General features: G+C 33.5%; 1 protein-coding gene across 2 annotated transcripts in view; it reads left to right on the plus strand.

The window, feature by feature from the left end:
- The window catches only part of LOC149481158 (uncharacterized), a 273,145-nt gene that overhangs the window by 20,205 nt on the left and 232,065 nt on the right, over positions 1 to 20,875 (plus strand). The gene's annotated exons all lie outside the window — the stretch shown is intronic.

Here is a 20,875-nt window from a genome sequence, read left to right on the forward strand (position 1 = left end):
GGACAAAGGGGAAGTATTTCGAGCATTGTTTCCGTAATTAATTAACTGCCTCACCAAGCCACCAGCTTTACATATTATATAAAGTTAATTTATCTATAATATTCGACAGCGGCGAAGAATGGGTCATTCGATTTGAATTGTGTGGGATAATCTTAATTGTTTTAATTATATGGACCTATTTATGGTTTAACTAAAAGCATGTGTAACTTAATAGTTAATTCCTTTCTTAAAATAATGAAAACAAACCTCTGCTTTGAAAAGCTGATACATTAAAATACAAACTGTGTACCAAGGATATTAAATCTTATTTAAAAATATTAGTATGTAGTAAAATTGTTTTCCAAAAGTTACCCTACCTGAAAGATATGCTTCATGCCATTTTTCTTTTTTTATAAAAACAAGGAAATAAAAGTTACAGACGTTCCTCATTTCCATTTTGCAAGACCATAAAGAATTCCATCAAACAGCAGTGAGGCGGATGACTGACAAATTGCACTTATGAATCAAAGTGTTTTGGACGCTCCATCGTCTCTCCCCTGCCTACTACGCCTTTCTATATAGATTTGGTACATTAAACGCTTTGATCATTTCAATATAATATCAATTTTCCGAGCCCTTTCGCTTTGTATTGATTGTTTGGAAAATCGCTGATAAAACTACGACTGGATTTTTGGTAGCTTTTGTTTTTTTTTTTTGTAACTATGAGGTATTAGGTAAGTACCTACTTATTCAAATTTTTGTATGATGTTCAGAATTCATTCATTTTTCGGTACTTCTTTTCAACTAAAAATAAACGTAAGGGAATGTTACCTTTATTTTTAACTAGTGGTCCGCCCCGGCTTCGCCCGTGGTACGTGTTTACGTTTTCTCTACATAAGAACCATCCTCGTACTTCAAGGAATATAATAAAAAAAGAATTATCGAAATCGGTTCAGCCGTTCTCGAGTTATGCGCTTACCAACACATTTTACGATTCATTTTTATATATAAGATGAGAATTTTTATTTGACAATTAAAATTATAGATAATTATGTGTTATAAATATAGTCACTATATTCAATGTGTCGCTAAATCTATTAACAGAAAACTGGGTCAAAGCTTGTCCATAAATTATAAGCTACATTGATTCTATAGCTTAATATAATAATTGTCGTTATGTTATCGTAGCATATATGTTTTGATCTGAATTAGATACAAACAAACCTATAAATATTGACCATAAAAATTTGAAGATAGAAAAATCGCACAGCTATCAAAATCAAAACTAAAAGGCAACAAGAATTACCAAGTCTGGCTTACTGTAATATTTGATGTGCCCTTCTAGACTTAAACAAAACTTATGAATTTTATTGCCCTAACCACGACGGATTTTGCAATATTCACTCATATCCGTAATAAGACTTTTTTCATAGAGCCTGATAACTAATCAAATAATTTACGATCACCATAAATAAGTCGTCTACGAGTTAGAAACTGAGAGAGGATTATCTGTCCTTAAAATACGTTGAAATAAATTTGCTTAATAATATTTTATAATCTATTCAAAACAGACTTATTTAAACTGAGCACTGATCCACAAACTCTTATTATGCATCGATGTCAACCCTTCTAGGAATATAATGACATAATTCGCCCTTAAATAAACAACTAAAAACAAGAAATTCTATTCTAGCACATAATAAACTATTTTTGCCAAGTAACTCCCCTTTATTCAAGTTGAACTTCAGAAAAACTTGCAATGTTAAGTGAACTTTACGCTCGTGTAGCCTTGTGCACGTGGACACAAACGAAATAATATACCTTTATTTAATTACAAAACTCACTGAATAATATAAACTTTATAATAGTATTGAAGGGACGTTATTTTTAGCACGATCGTATAGAGTTAATGATTCCATACATTTTGTTTTAAAACTGATGATTAATATATTTTACCACTTGCTTTTTTTATTGAAGATATCACGTGTTAAAAATATATAAAAATTCAGAAACATTTTTGACAATTTGTTTAAACGGGAAGGATCCTTAAAGTATTAGATTAATAGCAGTATATCTACAGCATTAGAATAATTGATAATAACGTAGCGTTCTTAAGAAAATATATTGTGTCTTTTCTGTAATGAATCTCTAATAATTTTTTTAAGCTATTGCATAGCTTCTATCGCGGGCCTTGAGCGCGGGGACCGAATCCAGAAATTGCGTAACGAAAAACCTCACGCTCCCCACTCCGACGGGCGCGGAGGTGTGGCTTGAAGGCATATAATTACCTATGCATGCAATAGCTTTACCGCGGCAGTCCCCGAGTGCCACACGTCTTTTTTTTTAATTAGTTTCATTTTAAGCATAGTGTGTAACATAATTTTATATATAGGGTAAATCATACTAGCAGTCATACTTATTAAGTACAAATACGTATTAATTTTACATTATTGGAATACTTGCGCCCCTCTCAATAACCACAAAGCACCTAATATAATTTACCACAATGTGGAATCCAGATATAGCTTGAAGACACTGCATTAGGAGACACAATTGGAAACACATGCTGGTATATTGTTTAATTTTTATTTGATATTAACAATGTTGCATGCACAAAATTAGAGAGAGATGAAATGGCATCTACCTATAAGTTTAACTCCATATTATGATTTTTTATACGAGTAATATCGAATATTAAATTAGTTAATCAGATTCACTTGAACACAAATATATACGTATTTTCAATCACCATAAATGCGATGAAACCACGAAATAAGCATTACGCGTATCAAAACGTGGGCAAAGCTTTAAACTCTATACTCGCTAAATATCCATAATACTTTTTTTAATAATTAAGTCATATCTTCACTAAGATACATTAATTATTATGTACTTACCATCAAAATTTTATTTTAATATGAATGTCTTGGAAATCCAATAAATTTCATTTCTTACTTATGTAAATCACGTTTCGTCCTGTTTCTATAGATACCTAACTGTTTAAAATATTGTATTTTCCATTTCAATACAGTATTAATCAAATTTACTGAACGGGAATATTAAATCTTCAAAAGTTAAGTGTACGTTATTTTTATTTTATTTATTTTACAATTTATGCAATGAACAGCTATAAAGTAATCAGTCGTAGACGAGATAGATAATCCTTTGTCTAAATATTTTTTGAAGTAAAATTTATTTAGGCGCGTTTAGAGTAAAATTTCAAGGTCGCATCATGGTAATACCGTCACGTCATGGAGTAAGCCGAAGGATTTGGTTTCTTTGAATCTAGGAAGTTTCTTCTGTCTAGGAAGTTTTACTTCTGACATGTATGCTCGGCACACGCTCTTTTTTTACAACTCCTGAAATAACACAAAGATACTTTACAAATTTCCATACCAGATCAAAGTTTAGAAACACTTATGAATGATAAAAGAACAGCCATGAGTGTGAATATTTCATCAATAAATCGATCGACCATTCTCAAAGAGTAAAGAGGACAAGCCAGACGCATGAATAGCCGTCTCTGGTATTTATTAATTACGAATAAGTAATTTCACCGGCGAAGGCTTTGTGCACGGCAAATTCACTGAGCGTTTTGTAAGTGAATTCTATGGATCGGAAAATTGATTTATAATTATTATTAATAAGCGAAGTTGAATTATAAGCTCTTCATTTGTGCGAGTATTGGCACAGTAACAAAAGGTACGTTTTACATATTACTAGTGTCTATTCCAAGAATTTTTTGAATTATGTAGCAGGTATATTTGTATGTAGGAGTATTACTGGCTGGTAGAAGTATTACTGGCTGATGAGAATTACATCGGAACGAGATTTGACAACTGTCGATCTGGCGGAGCGTCGCGTCGATGGTCTGCTGCAGACGTTGCTTGGTTACAAACGAAGAACGGCTAGAGCACTACGTTTGCGACGAATCGCTATTGTTCCGAGTAATCTTGTGTATTGTTGTTTCAAAACTTATTAAGAGCGATTGATTAAGGGATTCTCTAATTACTAGCGCATAGATTTGTGCGATTGAATAACCTTTGTTTGTGACATTGGTGATTCATTTGTTTCCACCAACATTATAATTTACTGAAGATATGGGTGATTCTGATGATTATGGCCATCCGCCCATATGTATTATGTAACGTCTTAAATAAAAACAAAATACAATACAATAGGCCACACTGACCGAGCAGCCTCGCGAAACAATTGCCGCGTGAAGAGTAGTGCACATAGCTAGAGTAAGGAAGTCGCATGTGCCGCAGTTTTCCTCGCCGAGCCACGAGCAGGGCCTCGCGCGAATAATGGTTCGCGAGGCGGCTCGCTCTGTGTAGACCCGCTTATTTATACTAATAAATAATCTATACTAATATTATAAAGCTGAAGTGTTTGTTTGTTTGAACGCGCTAATCTCGGGAACTACTGGTCCGATTTGAAAAATTCTTTCGGTGTTAGATAGCTCATTTATCGAGGAAGGCTATAGGCTATACAGGGTGTCCCAAGAAGTATGGATGAACTGAAGCCAGGAGGTAGAGGACCTAGAGGGCTATCCGAATCACCCCCATGTGTGTTATGCGATTTTTCGTAGTTTCGGAGTTATGACTCTTTTTTCAATTTTTCACCTATCGCCGAGTACGATGATATTTTCACTCATGGTGACGTCAACTATTGCGCTAGATGCTTGATTTTTTTTGTGTGCTAAGCTGAAAGATAGGCCAATTCAGTATGGTAACACTTACTATCGTTAGATCTTCGAATGGAATAAAAAAAAGAATTAAATGCCAAGAAAGATAAAATTACCCAGTATGTTCACAACTTCAAGGGCCCATAAAAAAATAAAATCACATAAGAAAAGTTTTCCGTTTGGCTTTTAAAAACTTGCTCTATCTATCAGGTAGCTACCCTGAAAATTTCATTTTATTATTCAGAAGGCTTCAATCGAAAAATTGAAATCTAAATGTGGTAAGTGCAAAAATTTTATTAACATGATGATCATTAAAACCAATAAATAGGTGTTTAGTTACCAGAATTTTTTTTAAAATAACCCCGCTGTTGCTCAATGCAAGTGCGACATCACCGTAAAAAGTTGTCTATTAAATGTCTTTATGCCCTTTTATAATTTTAAATGGTTTCTTCTGCTACTATGAATATCCGGGCTATTTCGTCCAAATTGTGGCATTCTCTCAAGTAGCCGAGGTCTATTTAGTATCCCCATTGAAACAAATCAATTGGGTTTAGGTCGAGGGACCGTGGAGGCCAGGTTTTAAGGCAAGCGTCACCGGCGCATGCGCAGGCTGCAACGACCAATCCATCTTTCAGGGTATCTTTACCCTTTAGCCTGGCCTGAACGGTCTCCGGACATAAACCATATTGATTTTTTTCCGTGGGGATACTACAAAGACGAGAGACTGCTACAATTTGGACGAAATAACCCGGAAATTCATAGTAGCAGAAGAAACCATTAAAAATGATAAAAGGGCATTCAGACATTTAAAAGACAACTTTTTACGGTGATGTCGCACTTGCACTGAGCAACAGCGGGGTCATTTTAAAAAATTCTGGTAATTAAACACAACTATTTATTGGTTTTAATGATCATCATGTTAATAAAATTTTTGCACTTACCACATTTAGATTTCAATTTTTCGATTGAAGCCTTCTGAATAATAAAATGAAATTTTCAGGGTAGCTACCTGATAGATAGAGCAAGTTTTTAAAAGCCAAACGGAAAACATTTTTTATGTGATTTTATTTTTTTACGGGCCCTTGAAGTGGTGAACATACCGGGAAATTTTACCTTTCTTGGCATTTCATCCTTTTTTTATTCCATTCAAAGATCTAACGATAGTAAATATTACCATACTGAATTGGCTTATCTTTCAGCGTAGCACACAAAAAAAAATCAAGCATCTTCCGCAATAATTGATGTTACCATGAGTGAAAATATCATCGTACTCGGCGATAGGTGAAAAGTTGAAAAAAGAGTCATAACTCCGAAAATACGAAAAATCGCATAACACACATGGGGGTGATTCGGATAGCCCTCTAGGTCCTCTACCTCCCAGCTTCCGTTCATCACTACTTTTTGGGACACCCTGTATATCATCACGCTACGACCTACAGGAGTGCCACGGGGGTGAAACCGCGCGGAGCAGCTAGTAATGTTATAAAGATGAAGAGTTTGTTTGTTTTTTTGTTTGTTTTAACGCGGTAATCTCAAGAACTACTGTTCCGATTTGAAAAATTCTTACGGTGTTAGATAGCTCATTTATCGAGGAAGACTTTAGGCTATATATCATCACGCTAAGACCAATAGAAGCGGAGCCACGCGGGTGAAACCGCAGAGCGCAGCTAGTTGTCTATAAAATGTACAGAAAGCTCTTTCCCAGTAATTTTTATGAGTCATTTACGAGCTTTATAAATAAAATGCATTCAAATTAAGTAAAAAGGAAATTTTCACTTAACTGAAGTAAAGTGAAACGTAGATACACATTACCCTCGTTTAAAATGCAACTCCATCAAGAAGTAAGCGTTGAAACTTGAAAGTATAACTTAGCGTAAGTCTATAATATTATATTTATTTTGTTACATATACTGATTACTGATTATAATTTAAAATATTGCATTAAAATTCCCTCTACATTGAACGAGTTTAATATTTTCCATTCTTTTTCACAAATAAAAAATTTAAAGTCAAGTTAGCTAAAAAATAAATGAGGATGTAGTAAAATAAATAATGCGTAGTCGAAGCAAATAATGCATATAATCATACTCGTGCTACCAAGGAATAGGGCGACCACACTTTGGATATTAAGTAACGTCTATTTTATAATTTTCATTAAACTCTCATGCAATATATGTCTCTTCCATTCATTATTATCAAAACGAATAAAGGTAAATCAAACATAAGTTCAATGTCTTTAATACCTGATTCACTATAGGTCACCTTACAAACATTGTCCAACATTACCGACATAATATGTATATTTTTATTTGTTCCAACCAAGAATCGAAAGAATAGGCCTATCTAACTGTAACACTTACAATCATACAAAAAGCCTATACATCAGATCATATTATCGTTTACATTGCAGGCTTTCCTTACTTCGGATAGTTATCAAAATTGAAAAACACCATAAATCGTTCAATATTATCGTCCATCATGGCCACACTCCAGTAAATGGTCCGTTGTCTAATGGCGCTGAGGCGTCGACACATCGCCCATAAACAACTAGATTGGATTCCCCATACGCGACCGCGACTATTATTCTGCCCTATTATATTAACACCATCCATAGATACGTATGATTTATAATGGCGCTGTCTTTTAACAAGATTCATGCACTGAACAAAAATTATGTGTGCAATTATGTGGTCTAAGAGATACAAATTTTTGTCAAAATATGACATGGTAAATAGCACAAAAAATGCTGTTCGTTTATAAAGAACTGGATTGAATTCCCTACACGCCGCCGCAATCATTGTTCTACCCTATTGTATTAACAAAACACTGAAAAAAATACCAGTCTAAAAGCCACGTTTACTGTCTGAAAGAAAAAAAAAATATGGTGAACACTTGTGCGAGTTGAATCTTATAAAAAAGTGCGTTCACTGTAATTTAATGTTTAGGTAGTTATTTGAATTGTTATAATATAAGTACTACTTTATATACGATGCTTTCGAAACTAATTCCACAATAGAATAGATAACGACACTATACATAAAGTAAAGTCTTATCTTTAGCCCATATTTATTCGTGCTGCAGAGACAATCCAGAATTTTTGGAAATTAAGAACAAATCATCCTTTATAAACTTTTTATTAAAACGGTGACTTTTTAACTGCCGTTTAGCACTTAGACCTCCATGCAGTGTTGTGCAATTACCAAAGTTGTGAGCCGTGAAATTAGATTGTCACCAGTTAAATGACTTTGTGAACTTCTCAAATACTAATAAAATCACGATTTTTACGACCCAGCTAGCCGTGGCTCAGTACGGTAATAACCGTAAAACTATTTCTCAAAACGATAATTTATGTATATGTACGAATCTGTATTTTATAAATTCAATTTTGTTACAACGCAAAAATTTGTAACAATTTTATGTAGTTCTGTATTCCGCCGGGTGCTCGAATCTGTTTTTTTGAATAGGAACGCAAAATGGCAAGTTGGCTGGGTGCTGGGTACTTCGTGTTTCACGTACCCACCTAAAAAGGGACATACATAAGTCGCAAGTATAGAAGATTTGAGACATAGGTAATCTTTCTTAATAATTATAAAAAAAAACGAAAGAAGCACATGTGTATCTTAATATATATCTTTAGCCATATGTCACGTAACTTCGATGCAAATTACGCTTTCAAAAGCATTATCAAAAAAAAATCATAAACCTAAGTATTCCCTTACTTCGCATTAACGAATAAGCTTTCTCATCACGTCATAATTTAAGCACGTAAAACATAATATTATTTATTACCAAGAATCTTAGCAATCATTATCTCGTTTAATAAAATCGAGTTTCTTTGCGAAATGGGGCAAGACTCGTCCAAAAGATCAGCCAAGTAGAACTCGGCATTCAGATCTGGGATTAACTGAGCAACTTGAGAAAATATTGCGAAGTTTTAAGCTTTTGACGACCTAATTGGCACAAGAAATAGCAAGTTTCAATCCTGTCTTATGACCACTAGGTGAGGATTTAAGTACATAATTAAGAAATATTATAACTGTACCAGTGCAGTGGTGGCTCAGTGGTGAGACCTCGGACTTCAAATCGATAAGTCTTGGGTTCGAGACCAGACGAGCGCGCAGGAAATGAATTGATTTTTCAATTTATCTGCGCATGTTGTAACATCACCACTGCTCGAATGGTAAAGGAAAACATCGTAAGGAAACCGACATGTCGAAGAATCAAATGTTCGACGACATGACATCTGCCAATCCGCACTGGGCCATCGTGGTGGATTATGGCCTGTAACCTCATAGGAGGCCCGTGTCCCAGCAATGGGAACGTATATTGATCCATTGAAATGTTACATTTTTTAGGCCTGACCTTGAGTTTTTTAGACATCAACAACTTTTATTTACAACATTTTTTAATTACGTCAATAGCTAAGGTTTTACAGTACTCACTTCTGAGCGCTGTAAAACCTTAGCTATTGACGTAATTAAAAAATGTTGTAAATAAAAGTTGTTCCTCGAAAAACAATCTAAAAAAATAGTCTTATATCATTTCTTCGTAAAATGATAAAAAAAAGTTTTATTGAAAAATATAAGTAGCTCTAATTTCTGAACATTTTCGCTTATAACTTTTTTATTTATAGTTCTACGACAAAAAGTTACTGAATCAAAGTTGTAGAGAATTTAATTTGCAACAAATAATGTTAAAATTGTTTTATTATCAGATAAATAGTTTAAGAGATATATCGTTAAAACCATTTCAACCGCTATTTTCAAGATGGCGGCCATGGGACAAGGGTGGCGACCCCACAAACTTGGTTTTAGCTTCACACTGACCCCCCCTACACATCAAAAAAATAAAATTGCGTCCTCTAAAAAATACGACCCCAAATGTAACTTTTCAATGGACCATATGGGCTGATGATGATGATGATAACTGTACCAGCAAAAGAGCAGGCGTATCATTCTATTTGATAATAAATACTATCATACTATGGTAAATGATCGTCACGTCGTATCACTCGTAAGTCGTAAAGTATTTAAAAAAGAAAATGAAAGCGATATGTGATTTGAATTTCTAATTAAATATTTTCTAATGTTCGAGCACAAAAATTCAGACGTGTATGCAAGAGAAAACATATCTTTACTATAGTATATTACTGATTTATATTTATTTCATATAGAAATCATTATTCGGCTATCGATACTTGTTAGTTCGCTAAATAAACCTTTCAACATTAATTCCGATACAATGCTTTTTATACCTCATCAAAGCAACTAATAAAACAGCAAATTAAATGGAAAACATTAACCCAGCGTTATATTAACGCTTTCAATTAAAACTTTTAGTGTTGTGGGTTGAGCAACCCTAATTATCTGGTTTAGGCCATTTGCTAGTATTATCATTAATCTTGCGTTTCGTAAAGTATGAAAAGGCTATACAATTTTTAATATTACAAATTACTTTATTATTCAGCCGAAACTTTAATGGCATACCAATTTGACTATCTTGGTAATATTTGTAAGGCCTAACAATAGCCATAGCCCCAGCCAAAAAGCTGTACTAGTACTAGTACGCTAAGAAAGTTCACACGGTAACTCATATATAAACAGTTCGTGCGCTATGCACAGACAGTTAAGGGCTTGTCGGGACGCGGGTTGGTCGCATTAGGTCGAATATTAATTACATACCGAATAAATATATGTAGTTAACTAAATATAACCTTTGCGTAGTTATTACATCTTTTATTACACCCGCACATACAAGCCCCTACATTGGTGACTCCCGACGAAAAGGGAACATTATTATAGTGAATTGCATAGATATCGTTTGTTAACAATTAAAAATGAATCCGGCAGTTCCAGTTACAGCAGTTTCGTCGGTACAGTTAAACCTTCTCGAGCAGTTAGCACAATTAAAGCAGCGGGTAAACCAGCTGGAATGTGCAGGCTCGAGAGGCAAATCGTTTAGCGGTCGAAAGTATGGAAATAGCACGCATCGTTCCGCATCTCGAAATCGCGATCGTGCAGGGATATCAAAACAGAAAAATCCCAATTGGCTATGTTTTTTCCATTACCGCTATAAGCATAACGCCAGCAAGCGCATTCAACCTTGTGCGTGGCAGAAGCAGCAAGAGAGCCGACCAAAAAACTAAATACGGTACAGACAGAGGCGGATGTCTGTTCCACCGTAAATAAACGCCTGTGTATAAAAGACAGGAAGAGTAATATTAAGTTTTTAGTGGACACCGGCGCAATATTTTAATTTTACCAGTGTCGAAAAATAACCAATCCGCGAGTGAGTGTACTGTGTAGTGATTATAAAGTGTAGTTTAGTGTAATTAAGACATTTGGTACTAAGTTAATGACTTTAGATCTTAGTTTACGGCGACCGTATAAATGGTTATTTATTATCGCCAAGGTAACTCAACTTATGTTTTTGTTTATAAAGTGCAGATTTTTTTAGCACCCTAGGGCCGATGCATCGCTCGCACTTATGACGGACGCATCGGATACTCATGTAGGTTATTTTTCTAAGAATCTATCTAAGATTGAACGCAAGTATAGTACGTATATAGGGAGTTATTAGCAATTTACTTGGCTATTCGTCATTTTCGGAATATAGTCGAAGGACGACAGTTAGCGGTGTATACGGATCACAAACCGTTAATTTATGCATTTTCTAAAGTAAATAGCGAGAAAGAGTTACCCAGACGTACACGACACTTGATATTCATTAGTGAGTTCACAACGGATTTGAAACACGTTAGTGGGCAAGATAATGTCGTTGCAGATTTGTTATCACGAGTCGCAACAATAAGTTGTCCCACTGTAATAGATTACGCAGAACTTGCTAAGGATCAACAACAGGATTCTTATATGTTACAATTATCTAATTCAAAAGACGCTAATAATAGGTTAAAGAAAATAATGTTACCGGAAAGTGGTACATTTATTTATTGTAATTTAGATAATGTTAAAATTAGACCCTATTTGACTGATAAATTTCGACGTATTGCTTTTGATAGTGTACATAATTTATGTCATCCCGGAATAAGGACTACACGCAAATTGATTCAAAATCGTTTTTATTGGCCAAATATGATTCGTCACGTTGGCCAATGGGTTAAAAGTTAAAACATGCATTGAATGTCAACGATCGAAGGTTAATCGACATACAATGTCAGGTTTAGGATCGTTTCTGCAGTGCGATAGGTTTGAACATATTCATGTTGATTTAATTGGACCTTTACCCACTTCACCCGAAGGTTTAGGACGTATTGCCTAACCATAGTGATAGGGGGACGCGATGGCCAGAATGTTTTCCTACGAGATATATAACTGCTGAAACGATTTCGCGTGTATTATATGAAGGATGGATCTCTCGTTTTGGTTGTCCGAAAAAGCTAACAAGCGATCAAGGACGCCAATTCGAAAGTCAATTATTTGCTACACTAATGAAGTTATTAGGTATTAATAAGTTGCGTACGACACCTTACCACCCACAGAGTAACGGGGCGGTAGAGCGTTGGCATAGGTCGCTTAAAGCGGCATTAACGGCTCGCTTATGCAATATATCATCATCTTGGGTTACAGAATTACCAACTGTGTTGCTAGGACTTAGAACAGCAGTAAGAAGTGATACCGGCATAAGCGCAGCAGAAATAACGTACGGAACAACTTTACGATTACCAGGTGATTATTACGATAAAAAATCGAGTTTAGAAATAGATAGCAGTCTTGAGTATGTAAGTAAATTACGAGACTCTATTAGGAAATATCAGTCAGTAGCTATTAGGCAGAATGAAAGACGGAACATATTTATACACCCCGATTTAGAAAAGTGCGATTATGTTTTTGTAAGAAACGACGCAGTACGTAAGCCTTTACAACCAACATACGACGGTCTTTATCGTGTGTTGAGTCGAGAGGAAAAGGTATTTTATATTCAAATGACTGGCAGGAAAATTAGAATATCTGTAGACCGTCTAAAACCTGCATATTATTTGAATGATGATAGTGATACGACATCTGGGGCAGATACTAAGGTTCCGTTACTAATTCCAAGTAGCGAATTGCCTAATACACATACCACGCGTAGTGGAAGAGCTATACGATTACCAGTACGATTTAGGTAATAGTATTGTATTTGTAATTATTGTTTTAACTATTTTATATTTATTAGAATTACGATGATTATAAGTATTCATAAGACTTCTTAGAAATGTATAATAAATACTTACTAATCAACACATCGTATTTAATAAATAATAGAACTTAAGTAATTTTGAAACGAGTTCATTGTTTAACGTTTTAAGTATGGTATTTCAAATTTATGTTTGTGTTGAGTTTTGATTGAAATGTTTCCTACTTAGAAATTTAAGTACTTTTGATTTATGGCTTATGAGTGTATAGTAATAGCCTTTGTAATATTAAACGATACAAGTGTAAAGAACGTATTGAGATTTGAAATGTTAATGTTACTAAGTGTTAGATGACGTGTAACAATTATCGCACGCCACTTAGAAGAAACAACGCAAGTTTTTATAAAAACATAAATAGTTTCACGAAATTAGGTGTTAACTTTTAACCACTTGTATACGTTATGATTGATTTATATTGTGAACATTTTTTATACTTTATATTGTAAACATTTTGTAATCTTATATAGCGACACTTTATATATACCCCTTTGTTTATTGTTTAATTTTATTGTAAGATTTTTTTACTTGTATATCCTTTTTTATTTTAAGGGGGGAATGATGTAGCGACGACAAGCCAATTTATGAGTTATCGAATTTCAAGTGTAACGCTAAGAAAGTTCACACGGTAACTCATATATAAACAGTTCGTGCGCTATGCACAGACAGTTAAGGGCTTGTCGGGACGCGGGTTGGTCGCATTAGGTCGAATATTAATTACATACCGAATAAATATATGTAGTTAACTAAATATAACCTTTGCGTAGTTATTACATCTTTTATTACACCCGCACATAACAAGCCCCTACAGTAATATTAGAAATGAGAAAGCGTACGTCTATCATTTACGTCGCCACGGACTGGTTATAATATGGTATGATTTTAGTGACTGGAGATAGGAGGCTAGGGAATGATATAGACTTTATACCGCGTTGTAACCTCCCATTTCCATGGAAATTTTTCGCAGACAACTATTTAATAATCGATAAAATACCTCCCGCGCAAATTCAGTTCACGTCCGAACTAGTTTGGTCTATTACTCAAAAAAACGCAAAAGGGGCGCAGATCTCCGATCTAATGAAATGAAACATCGGCTAGTTGGCATTGTACCAAGTTGCAAAGCCTTTGAAACTAGATTCAACTGCGCATTCTCGTTACGCAGCTGAGGCTATTTGAACGTACCAACTCCTTCACTTTGCTACTAATTTTGGCTAATTCGTCAGCATTGCTAATATCTCGTTTGATGCATTGTCTGTGTGATAATCATTATCATGTTTATTAAAGGTTTCGTTTCACATTAGAACGTATAACAAATTTGAATATTTACTTATCTACCTTTACTTTTATTTGAATAGACTAAGATAATATGTAATATAGACTTAGAGGTTGTTACCTAGTTATGTATATTTGAACAAAATCGATTTCGATTCCAGATGTTATTACACTATGTATATTTATAACATCGTAACGGTGCATTAACATCAAACGAACATAGAGCTAGAGCTAGAGCAAGAGCATTCTTTCGTGATCTTTTAGTATAAACGAAAACTCGTATTCACGGTTGTTCAGTATAAGAACAATATTAAAATTGTGTTTTGAAAGAATAAAGAATTTGAATAGAACCTTAAGAACTACTACTTTTTATCATAATATTAAAAGTATACATAAAATACCAAAATAAATTAGGTATTTCTATACACAATAGGAGACTATGTACAATTTACTTGCTTGAAGTTCCCAGTTGGCTAGTTTGTACCGCGTTATTTGATTTCTTGTGTCTGTTTCTGAACGAACGAGTTTCAGGTCACTCTATTTGCTACGCTCTTGAGGTTTTAAATTAAACAACCTTTCACATTTTTGTATTTGTTCAAGTTAGAAAAATTCTAATATAATCATGTTTTACAATATCGCTTTGTTTCTCTTACATCTTTACTTTATATGGGAATTCCCTGAAATAGTAAATTTACTTTTTATTAATTTGTCAGATATTATTATCTAAAACAACTAATCGAATTTTATAAATTGTATTAGCTTTATCCTAGAAAGAAGTTTAATTTGATTACAGTATTTTTATAAGATAAACACTTAACAATCAACCCAGCAATTGGTATAATTGACTTGAATAAACTGAAAGGATAAAAACAACAGCTAGGAACCAGATAAATCTTGTTTATGATGATCACTTACACCAAAAGTAAGTTAAGCCTCCGCTAACAAACAATAAAAACTTCTGACAATTTATTTTGCAAATTTATCTTACGGTATAAAGCGGTCCTACTTTTTCTCATTTACCGTAGAAAACAATTTTCATACCAACATACAATAAAGGAGAGTTATTATATCCTGAAAGGAGCCTATTTGAATTTTCATTACCTACTGTGAATATTAGCCTACAGGTATAAAGCTACGTTTGGTTAATTGCTATTGTTATACGTATTTTTGCTATGTTAAACATAATTTTGGGTAGTCGTTTTCCATTTTGTGTGACAATGGTACTTTCTTTGTCTATATTAACTAAAAAACACATTAAAACTTTAACAATGTTGCTTAAATGTTAAAGTAAAAGGTATCTTTTGAAGAATATTACCTACCATATATTATAACGCTACATAAACGTGTATTTTTAAAGTTGATAACAACGTAATATAACATTATCACTTACCAGTACAAGTTGAGGAAAGTCGATTAGGTAAAAAACCTACGAAGTACTTACAAAACGTCGAAGAGCTCAAATAAAACATCTAAAAATGAACTAATAATAATAACTCTCATGGATACCTACATTATATTAAACACTAGCTGCGCCACGCGGTTTCACCCGCTCTGCTCCTGTTGGTCTTAGCGTGATGATAATAACCTTCCTCGATAAATGGGCTATCTAATAACGAAATATTTTTTCAAATCGGACCAGTAGTTCCTGAGATTAACGCACTCAAACAAACAAACAAACTCTTCAGCTTTACAATATCTATTAGTATAGATACAAATTACTCTAATATATCACATTAACTATTTAAAAGTGAAAATTCACAATTACCCACCCTCTCGTTCCATTACCTAATGACAAAAATCTAACTATTTATAAGAATACCACTTGGGAATAGAATTTCAACCGAGTTCGTCAACCAGACAATATCTTCGTAGAGTGATGCCCTCTCATGTCACCTTAACTATGCAAAATTAGAATTTGGATGAAGGAAAATATATTAATATAAAATGTTTTTGAGCCTCGTAAAGACTAAGTATGATGAGAAATATATTTGAATTAACTTTATTAAATATACGATAATTTTGAAACGTAATTAGGTTTTATATTGTATTCGAAAAACCTAGAGTAATTTTAGTAAGATTAATTGAAAACATATTTAATTACGTTTTGAAAACAGTGAACAATATTAATAAGAGAAAATCGTTATTATTTATCGTTATATTATTAGATATAAAATATATTTTTTAAATAAACAATAGTTGGTGTGCATTCGTACGAAAATATGTTAAATAAAATCCAACGCAACATAAAAGGTTACGAAAATTATTTCCTTAAAAAACCCTTGGTTAGGGAGCCAGGTGCAAATTTGGTTAACTATTTCCTCTCAAGAGATAATTCGTCAGACGCATGAGAGTATAGTATTATAAAGCCTCGTGAACGTCAGCTGGCGCTCGGTTGGGGGGGTGAGCGGTTGTAGCCTCACACGCACATAGGAAAAAAAATACATTCATTCATTCATTTCCTCTCAGCTAAAAATTTGTCAAATTGTAGCTAACCCAATATCTCAACGAAAAAAAATAGTCAGCTGGTTACAACATGGTGTATTATACGTCAGCTGGTGTCTCGAACATGAAAGTTAAATTTAAAGAAAAATTTATTTTCCGTTATTTCCTCTCAAACAAAAATTTACCTGATGATAGCTTATATGTAACTGTGGATAAATATATATGTCAGCTGGCTGTATCTTGGTGGAAAAACCGTCAGCTGATACGGGAGGCTACAACCGCTCTTCCCCCCAACCGAGCTCCAGCTGACGTTCACGAGGCTTCATAATACTATACTTTGATGCATTTTACTAATTACCGCTTGAGAGGAACTTGGTCATAAAATCTGCTGCTGGCTCCCGGACCACTATACCAACATTAATTTTCAATGCTAAGCTTAGATATTATGTTTTTGATTTTATATCGGGTCAACTAGGGCGTTGCCGTGGCGAGGGTGTATTTCATAAAATGTTATCACGTTTCGTATAATGTGCGAAATAAGGAAGCTGCTGCGTCACTTATAGTTCTCCCACTTTCCTTAACACAAAATATAATACGCATCCTTGTTATCGTATCGCTTACAATTTTCAGAAACAATTTTCTTACTTAAATATTTTCCCTATCCTATTCTTTTGCATATCCATATAAACAAATATATTTGTCAGATTATATTGTGTTATTAAGTACTTGTAGGACTTCTATAAGATAAAAAGAACGTGTGTGCCGAGCACACGTGTCAGAAGTGAAACTTCTTTTGACGTCTCTATTCAAAGATACCAAAATCGTTGCTTTACTCCATGACGTCACAGAATTACCACGACGCGACCTTTAAATTTTACTCTCAACGCGCCTAAATAAGTTTCACTTCAAAAAATGATACACATGAAATGAATAACTGATTAATATGAACAAATGGATAGGCCAGTAAAATGTCACCTAGTGGGCGTCCTGCTTTGTGCGATTGGAAATAAAACAATCGATCAATACAAAGCAATCTAGAGCCACGCTTGTGAATTGTGATCAAACGGCGTTTCTTTCTACACAATAATGCTAGGAACAGAAGGAATTTACGTAATATGCAATTTAGTAGACGTAGTGATGGGAATTCTGTTGTTTATTCTATTAAACATTATATATTTGCACTTTGAACGTTGAATACATAAATAATTTCGTATTTAAACATGAATAAAGTTATGTAGCGTCCACATCTGAAGTTCCGTTTATAAGTGGAAGCAGGGGATATCATTCATATTTATTCATGAAAATGAATAAACAATTAAAACGAACTTGATAGTATATAACAGAGAACTTGGAATTTAAAATATTACTCTAATGCTTTACTGGGATATAATAAGGTAGTAGATAAATAGTTGTGTAAGTATTCAACGTTTGTGTCTTATAATAGGTACCTAAAATACACACTTCGCACTTTCCAGCTAGATATACTTTCACATAATAAGAATAAACAAACACACCGAAATCGGATTCACCAAAGGTAAGCTTTATCATCCCACGTAAATATAACATGAAAAAAAAGAATTGAAACTTCTAAAGTATTCACACAAACACGTTACACAATACACAGCTGAAAGCTTCTGATTATTGCTTTGAAGAACCAACACAAAGAAGCAACCATTCATCTGTTACAATTCAGTTTTTTCGCTATCCATAGAGCTTCAATCGACTGCTAACTAAATGTAATGAAATGATAAAAACCAATAGTTGGTGTTCATTGGTACGAAAATATCTTGAGAGCGTTTGAACAATGGGAAAATGAGAAAACGCAATTGATAAAAGCTTATTTTGAAGTTTTTTAATACAATTATTAGATATATGTATGCAAGTATATAATTTTCAATACTTTGAGTAATTATTAAATTAAATATTATTCAGAACTTCTTGAAAAAGTTCAGCTTGAACTACAAATGCTATCAAAAAAGACAATACACTTCGTTACTGCATTACCATAATATTATCATATTCTAATAAAATGTCGAATACTAAAGATAAAACAATATTTAAGAAAATCAAATATTGTCAAATATATTTGCATTGAAATTACTATAAAAAGGAAAATATTTCATATAATTCTAGATTTATAAAGCGAATCGAAAGTAATACATATTCATGAGAGGCGATCCTTGCCAACTTCTATCAAAATTGGTCTGCTAAAAAGCTTCTTCAAATACACTATCCACTTTATCTTCAATAATAACAAATATTTATTTAAATATTGCATATTGCGTACATTGATCTGACTGTTAGAAATTGATATCTATTGGAAATCATTTTGTACAGTCAAAAATGAAATCTCTTATAATATGGAGGGTAACTTGGATTAACACATAGAATAAGTTTTTTTTTCTGGAAATCTCACGGGAACGGGAACTATGCGGGTTTTTCTTTGAAAGCGCGGGCGAACCCACGAGCGGGCTAGTCTTATATAATCGAAACGGAGTCTTTATCTTTGTATTATATTATAATTTTATATTATATCAGTCGGGTATATAAGTAGCAAAAACGACCAGCACAGAATGTAGAGTTACGTATACGAGTATACCTCCAAATGTTCTATATCTGTTGTATGAACATAATATCAGCTTGAATATAAGCTGCATTATGCCACCTGATATGACGTCATCGTCATCAGACCGTCTAATACCCATTGTATTATAATACAATGTGGTATTATAGTATTCAATCACATATATATCAATAATTCAAATATATGATATAGGTAGTCCACACTTATTTGGTGTAGGGGAAGTTTTTTTTTATTTCAAAAATACATTGTTTGGTTGTGAATTTAACATCTATTAACGAAATCCTAAGAATCTGCTTTAGTATACTAAATGTTTTTAGGAATTATGAATTTATATTATGACTGCTAACGTCTCTGCTAATCGAATAAATGTTGTAAATAAATTATACAAAATATGAACCTAGTCCTATAGATAATATTACAACGGTTAATTAAAGCATTTTTAAAGAAAAAAATAATGTAATATAGATATTCTAGTGTATTCAGTTTACAAGTGAAGTAATATTATGAAAAACAAAGAAAGGATGATGTTGTACTATAAATAATCCAGTCCAGCCTTTTAATAAAATGGCTGAAAACTTAAGTGCGATTTAATTACTTTCTTGAACTCAAAGCCGGTTAACAAAAATTATAAATTTATCTGTAAGCTACAATAAGATTCAGCTTTTAAATACGAAAAGAATAGAAATGCTGATGTGATTAGAATTATATTTAGATTAGCTGAATCACACAACTTAGTCCATTATGAAAAGGAATATTTCTTCCTATTTTTGCACCATTTTTATTGATGCTTCAAACTCAAACTAAAACTCAAACATTTATTTATTCAATTAGACTTCTTAGTCGTAGCGTGATTTTATTTAGCACTAGCAAACCCGGCGAACTCCGTTTCGCCACCAGAGACACCTTTTCGTTGCTATAAACCTCACGGAGCCCGAGACCTTTCCAACGAATGCAAAACCGTGGAAATCGGTTCGTGCGTTCCGGAGTTATAGCGTCAGGAAGGAAAACCCGACTTATTTTTATATAGTAAACTAGCGGTCCGCCCCGGCTTCGCCCGTGGTACATATTTACGTTTTCTATACATAAAAACCATCCTCGTACTTCAAGGAATATAATAAAAAAAGAATTATCGAAATCGGTTCAGCCGTTCTCGAGTTATGCGCTTACCAACACATTTTGCGATTCATTTTTATATATAAGATAATATACCTAGCTTTCCTCGATAAATAGACTTACTGAAATAAATAGAATTGATCAAATCGAATCAGTAGCTTAATTTAGTTTAAGTACCAAAGCTTTATTAGTATAGATAGTCTCACAAAATAATTTATTCAAACACAATAATAAAAAAATTAGAACTCATCGAGTCTCTGGTAAAATATGTTAAGTGAACCAAATGCGGTGTGCAAACATACGACATTGGGAACCGAATTTACGATTCAATATGCAGCTGGTGGAATTCACCCAGTGCTGTTTATGTGACCCTATTCGAAATATGAAAAGATAGATGAAATTATAGTGAAAATTTAGTAAAAGTTCTGGGAAAGGAAAGTATTTATTTACATCTATACTAACTTACAATATTAAAAAGCTGAAGAGTTTGTTTGTTTTTTTGAACGCGGTAATCTCAGGAACTTACTGGTCCGATTTGTAAAATTCCTTCGGTGTTAGATAGCCCATTTATCGAGAAAGGTTTTAGGCTATATCATGGCTATATCCC

The sequence above is a fragment of the Colias philodice genome, chromosome 17 (genome assembly GCF_061535455.1).
Source record: "Colias philodice isolate Cphi_HAF_F1 chromosome 17, ilColPhil1 Martin Lab GWU primary, whole genome shotgun sequence".
In the NCBI taxonomy this organism is placed as follows: Eukaryota; Metazoa; Arthropoda; class Insecta; order Lepidoptera; family Pieridae; genus Colias; species Colias philodice.